Below are 7,465 nucleotides of genomic sequence, written 5' to 3'. Positions count from 1 at the left end.
ATAATTTCAGGTTTATAATGCAAATATTGTTTAAACTGAAAGCATTCAGTATTTTGCTTACAATATATTTTTAGGGATAATTTAAAATGTGTAGCTTTTAAGAAAAAAAGTTTTACAGATTTATAGTGGGTAAACAGCTGTTTCCACATTTTTAGGGCACAGAAGTTCCAATTGCCACATTAATCAAAGTATTGAGACTACAAAATCCATTTCATTTAATCTCATTATTGAATAAACAGCTCTGTAGTGATGCCTATTTGTACTTGTTTCTCTAATAAAAATGCAACTGTAGCTCTCAACACAAATTAATTTTAATTATTTAAATGATATGAATTTGTCAAACATAAATAATCTAACACCTGGTTTGCCTTCTCATTTTCTGAAAAAACTAGTAGAGGATGATAATGGGGAATAACAAAGGTAGGTCTATGTATTTATTCCAATTCTATTAATTTTTTAAAAGAGCAAATGTGAGTTGATTGCCGTCTAGGAGGGTGAAAAAGTAGTCTGCCTTCTTGCTACACAAGGACACAACAGAATACAGCAAAGCAGAAGGATGTCTCACATACACTGGTTCTGTGCAACTCACTCGTCCTATGCTCGTGTCTGAGAACTGGTGACAATGATTTACAGGTTAGCAATCCTTCTTCTGAATGCAAGGATGACGTTACCAAGTGATAAGTGGTGTAGGTTTTAAGACAATCAAGGTGCCAAAATCTGCCCTGACAGTCACCAATATATGTGAAACAAACCTTCTCAGGCAAAAGAAAAGGCTGAATTTCCCTATTTTGTCTTTGTTTTAGTAACTTCATTTCAGGAGACCTGCCTGACCTTAGAAGAGGAGTACCCTAGGTGTCAGAAGGGTATAATATCATATATAAGCTAATTGGTAGCTAACTCTGAAAATATACATCCATTTGTTTTCTCCACAGGATAGTATAATTATGTTTGCTGTTTCTGTTTCATGCTACATTTTGTTTTAAAATATTTCGTATTTAAAATTCTTCATATCCTAACCCACTACCCTGAAATCATTTATCATTTGGTTGAGGAAGTATATAATCCAGTTGTAGTTCTTGGTCGTGGCCTCATATGGCACTTCAAGCAGTGATAATTTGTATGACTTTCTGTATATTAAACAATTCTTTAATATTGATTCTGTTTGTGGTGTATTAACTGTTATCCTTTCTTGGTAAAGGAAGTGTGCAAAGCACATAGTGTCTTAAATCAACAAGGCAATTTTAGAGTCACATGAAGCTGTTGAAACCTACCACTCAGTAGTTTGTCTGCCAGATTAATCATCTTTATTGTTCCTTCTGGAGATGTCTCTCTTCCTTTGTGCAAAATATTTCCAGCAGGCTGGCTTATAGTGAGAACTTACGACACTCCTAGGGTATGATTATGTGACCATCACAGTTATTATTGTGCCATACATGTTAGTAACATAGTTCAGGGTTTCAGAACTATTTTTTTTTAAATGCAAATTGCAGATTTTTTCTTAAATATTTTATATTTCATAGTGCATTTTCTCTCAAAATGTTCCTATAACTATTTTGTGTTAGTAGTCCCTTCTCAGTACTGTTAATTTAATATTCTTATACTCAATTTTTCATATCAGCTTGTTTTTTTAAACCTTTTGCAATATTTAATTATTGTTAAATAATCCGTGAATATACTACAGGAAAGTACTGTGAGGCTACTGAGATAGTTTTGATGTCACTGGAATTCAATTAAATGTCAGTAGTAAAAATAAAATCAAAGAACTATCAACCAGAACTCAACCAGAATGAGCATTTTATTCTTTTTATTTTTATAAAATTTTATACATTTATAACTTGAAACTATATAAACTAAGAAAAAGCATACACAAAAAAGCAGGATGTTTTCAAAGCTCTTACTCAACATCAGAGGACATCAGCTTGTAATCTAGATACATAAATTAATATAAGTAAAATCATAGTATTATCGTTGCTGATGTTGCATTCAATGCTGCAAAGCAGCTCATGAAACCGTGTTACTGAAGATATGATATTATAAAGATACTTTTAAGCAAAAATATTAGGATAATCAGATTTCATATTTGTATCTTTGAAACAATATGAAGTTGTATCTCAGTTTTTCAATATATTTCCCTAAATAAGTGTTTTCCTTAATAAGAGTTCTTTGTTAATACGAGCTCTTAATAAAGTGTATTTATGGGGGTAGGGGGGAAGAATTAACACTAATATTTTTACTCTAATGTATTGATAAAAAGTAAATACCACTTTAAAATCAGCTGCTTGTTTTCTCTTCTAAAAGCTTATTTGGCAACGTGTCACATTCCAGACTTTTTGAAATGTTATAATAGCCTTACCTGGCAGCAGCTATTCTTGGCACAATGCATTATTCCTCTTTCAGTACCTAGAGGATGTAACACACATCATTGAAACATTTCACTTTCTGCTGTGCATCCTAATTTTAAATTCAGATTGGAGCTTTGAGAATTTTGAGCTTGATAACATAAAATGTAAACAGAAGAGGGCCATAGTTGAGAACCACTTTTTACATGACAGTTGACGGAAACCTTAGCAATATTTTTGCTAGCCTTTGTGTCTGTTTATGTGAACATTTTAATTGTACACGTATCTGTAACACAATATAGCTCCAAGTACTAAATAATTTGCATCCAATTTGTATAAAGTGATTTAATTTGCAATTTTCCTTCATTTCAATTAAAGGAGTTGGTGTCCTGTGATATTGTCTTCAAACTTTATATTACCACACAAACACATGTAAGCACGAGCAGTTGCAGGCTGTGAGATGTAGAGAAGATTGGAGAAGCAGTAACAGTGTGATTTGACAAAAGTCTCAGGACTCCAAAAGTATATCATACAGATAGGTTTACAAAAAGAAGAAAATATTTTACTTTTGATTGTAATGCTTCAAAGAACAAGTGTATTTTCACTGAATTCTTAGTCATACTCTGTCAATAAACTCAAACCTCACAGAAATTTATTCTGATTTTTAAAAAGTGTTTTCAAATGTCTTGTTATAATCAATTTGCCCTCTAAAATTCAGCTCATTTTTTCCTCCCAATCAAATGACATCATTTACTGTACAGTGAAAAGGGGGAAATTTTGAAATAAAGGCTGTTCCTAATCAGACTGCATTACTTACTGTGAGCCAGTTTGATTGCATGTGACTAATGCATTAATTTTATCATTATTGTAGATCATCAAGACAAGTAATGGAGTGCCATCACTAAGTATAATTTTAAGAGAGAAATTGGATTATATTTTGCTCCCAATATCAGTGGGCCTAGTAGAGCTCCTGGCATCCTTGGGTTTATATGTCTACTCTTGCTGTATGCATTTGTCTACATTATGTTCAAGGAAAACTCCTGATGAAAAACACTGATTCCAATTTTAGCTGAATATTCATATTTCTATATGCAAATAGGAAAAAAATAAATCTTTTATTCATATATTTAAGCAAAGCTCAAGTGGGTATAAAAAAGGACACATCGGTGAATGAGCTGGCCAAATTTGCCCCTATGTAGGCAAGTATATCACTTCAATCTGCAGATTTGTATGTCACTCATTAATATTACTCACAGGCTAACCATAAAGTTCACAGAAGCTTGGCGTGGTTGGTGGACAATCCGCTTTGAAAGTGCTAAACTGCTCTATACTGGTGACCAAAATTAATGTAGAAACCAGTAACAGCTGAAGTGATGAATTCCAGCCTAAGTGAGCAACTCTATAAATATAGCAGCTAAGAGACATATTTATGGTGTTCTTATTTTCTGAGACTGAAGACTTAAAGGAGATAAATCTATTACAGAAAACCTGTCAGAGGGAGCTAAGAGTCTCCAAAGTTTCCAGCTTTGCCTTTTGAGTTCCAGTGAAATCAATGGAGATTTTTGTTGAAGTGAAAGCCCTGGCAAGAAAGCTATGACCTCCAGGAACACTGAGGGTTTATTCTATAAAATTTAAATGGTATGGTTGAAGTTCAATCTACTTTCACCAGTACTTAAAGTGGGGGATACTAATTTGGAATTAATCACTAATTAGTATTATTCACCACCTCAATCAATCTTGCTCAAAGTTCAATGTTAATAGATGGACATTCCTCACTAGGGTAAACTTTAGATAGACATGCCAAGGATAAGACTTGAAAAGAGTCTGTGTTATATAAATAGGAGGGCATGCTCCAGAAAAGAAACATTTTCCAGAATCACACAGTACTGTAATAAATTAACAATATAATTACCAACAATTTTGTTAAAAACAATTAATTGTTCCCTTTTCAGTTTAGACATGTCTGTCCTTAGTGCTCTATGTATAAAAATCATGGAGCAAACCCTAATGATCTATAAAATTCCACTTCCAGCTCTTGCAAAAATAGTCATTAAGTATTCAATAGCAATAATGTTTTTTAATATGTATTCTTCTACTAAGCGTTTTTCCAATACTGCATTTAATATTATCTTCCTTTAAAATAAAGAAACATTATTATGGGCGTGCCCTAAAAATGCTTTATTGTTAAAGCACTGAATGCATACAGCAGATGTCATCCTAATATGGCATCGTTCTGGAATGACATCTTCCCCAGTTCTCTTGCCTTTAACATAAGAGAAGCTGATTGATTCAATTTGGTTTTTCACTTCCAATATCAGTAACAGAAAAAAAAAGGAAGTTCTTTAATACAAAGAAGGTTATTTTGCAAGGTTTCATCATTTATAAGAATGACCTGGTTGGATAATGTTTACCTTTTAATTTGAAGAAATGCAGCTGTATTTGTCTTTAAATTACCCGTCCATTTCCACACACTCTCAAAATTCATCTTCTTGATTTCAAAGTGGGTATAACGGGATAAAGTAAATAAAGAATCAAATATACCCTCTGTTACTAATTTTTGATAGGTTCATCTATCTTATGTGATTGATAGATAGAACGAGCACCTGGCACAGTAAGATGCCACACAGGTTTGTGAGCTGTAGAGTAGGCTACTAAAAAAAAACAGTATATGCTTCCAGTGTGTATACATATTTGTATATGTTTATGGTTTTTGCAGAGAGCACTTTCCTGGACTGCAAATCATAATATCATAGCCAAAATATTGTGTTCCCCCTGCACAAATACTTCAAACTTAATGAAGTGTAATTTTGACACAGTTTTTTTTAATCAGAATTTTTCTGTCTAGCTCACTTGAAATAAGAATGCAATTTCTACAGAAGTGTTCAGAAAACTGGAACTGTCTTAGAAGGGTAAGTTAACACCTCCCATATCCTCCCTCAAGGAAGCAGCAAAGAGATAATTTTGGCTATACAGACCCTGGATTTTGTTTAGAAATATAAGGCCTACTGTAAATAATTTTAATATCAGTGTTTCTGAAAATGATTGAATATTACTTCAATTGAAAGATGCATTACCACTGAGAAGTCTTTTTTAAAGTTGGAACATGTGATCACTGATTATTTCAAACGATCCTGACTCCTGAACCACTTGCTGCAGTGTATTGCAGTGTCATAACTGTGCTATTTAGGGTAGAGACAGTAAAAGTCAAGCAAGTCAGCCTAAGCCCATTGTGTCTGACAATTCATTCTATCTGCAGAAAAACAAAACAAAACAAAACAAAACAAAGGCTTGTGTCACTGACACTTACAAGTCCAGCAATTTATTCCTCCTTGGAGACTTCCTCATCATTTTTTTCCAGATGGATTAAAAGACGAGTTTCCTCAGTGCAAGGTCCAAGTGTGAGGCTATGACCACACAGACTAGGGCAGATATGTTTTGAAAGTTTATTTTGCAGAACTTGAAATTAATGCCCACTTTGGCATGTCTCTTAGCAAGCAAGCAAGCAAGCATTAACCTTGGAGAAGTACAGTGTTAGAATACTGCCACCTTAGGTTTTGCAGTTGTTTTCACTTGACTTAGTTCAAAGGAGAGCACATGCATGAAAAGCTTTCTCCTGCTTTACCAGAGATTAGTCAGAACTCTGCCATTCATTGTGGCAAAACTTGAATTGTTTTGGACAAAATTACTTTTAAATCACAGTCTACATACACCTATTAATAATATCAAATATTAGGCATGAAGTTGAAATAGCTCTGGAAATGTTAAGAACGATGAAAAGATTTGAAAATGCAAGTGCTGTATGGAAGAAGGTGTACATCAATTGATTGCTAATAAAATGTTGGAGAATGGCATCCTGGTTACACAGCAGCTCTTCATTGTAACAGTGAATTTTCAGAAGTGAAACAGTTGATAAACATCCTCTTTTTAAATGGTGTGACATGGGAGGAAAAAGAATTCTGAAGAAAATAAAGTCTCTCCACATATAAGTCCCTCCTTGAAGTATATGAAGCTATTCTCACTGTTCAAGCCAATCTCTTTTTTTTCAGGTAATTTTATTATTATATAAACTCTAATGAAATTAATATTAATGGATTGAAAAAGCCCAATAAGTTATTCAGTGTAGAAAAAAAATTTTTTTTGGTTTCATAAGTATTGTAAGTCTCAAAAACCACTGTTCTCCATACTTCCATCAGTGCTTCTGAGGTTAAAAAGGCCTCTCTATATCAGTATAATTTGGGCCTGTGTGAGGAAAACACAATAAAACTGGAAATGTTATCACTTTGATTACTGGTTTTGCAGTAGTGTCCATGTTGTATAATGTGTTCTGCCCACAGATAAGGCATTGTATGCTGGTACTTGTCTCAATGAGGTGAGTGGAATTTGCAATTCAGTGAGACTTTTTGGAGTTCAAAGTAAAGGACAAAGGCATGTGTAAAGAGACATATGAAAGAAAATATCAGTGAGTGCCACATTATTCCTTCTAGGCCCTATTCCATAATCAATTTGAATAAGTTAATTGATGTAGATACAGTTCAGCCGCAGAGATGATAATCTTAATTAGGAAAAATGGTCACACTGCAGGGATGTAGACTGCAACTGGAGGTGCACTCGAAATAAAGATCTGATGTTATCCGCTGCGGAAATTGTTTCTAGCTCCTGCATATAAGGCTCATTTATCAAAGCCCCAAATGTCCTGACAATTCACAGTATACAAGTCACCTTTAAGGCAATACTCTGATGCCTTGTTGAGGAAATACTGTTATTCCTGCCTGTATGCTTTCCTATACAGAAAAGTCTAGAACCCAACCCGCATACCTGTCCCCAGGCTTGAGTATGTTAGATTTCTTTATCAAATGTGGCTAACTTAGAGGTATATCCCTTATATTTAGGCACCATCAGGTAGTTTTGTGTGACAGCCTGTGACTGTTGTTTGGAGATATTAAATTTCTTTCTGAGCTTCATTAGTACTCACTATGTAGCAGTGGAAATAATTCTATGATAACATTGTTCTGATGACATTTTTCAGCTAAACTCACCTTTGTCAAAAGGACAGTTCCTGCCTACTCACCACATTTTTGAAATAGATCTATGCAACCAAAATATTACAAAGTTTTAGTTATTATATG

This window comes from Sturnus vulgaris, chromosome 6 (assembly GCF_052056855.1).
Source record: "Sturnus vulgaris isolate bStuVul1 chromosome 6, bStuVul1.hap1, whole genome shotgun sequence".
NCBI classification, from domain to species: domain Eukaryota; kingdom Metazoa; phylum Chordata; class Aves; order Passeriformes; family Sturnidae; genus Sturnus; species Sturnus vulgaris.
Note: the sequence above shows the minus strand (reverse complement) of the source record.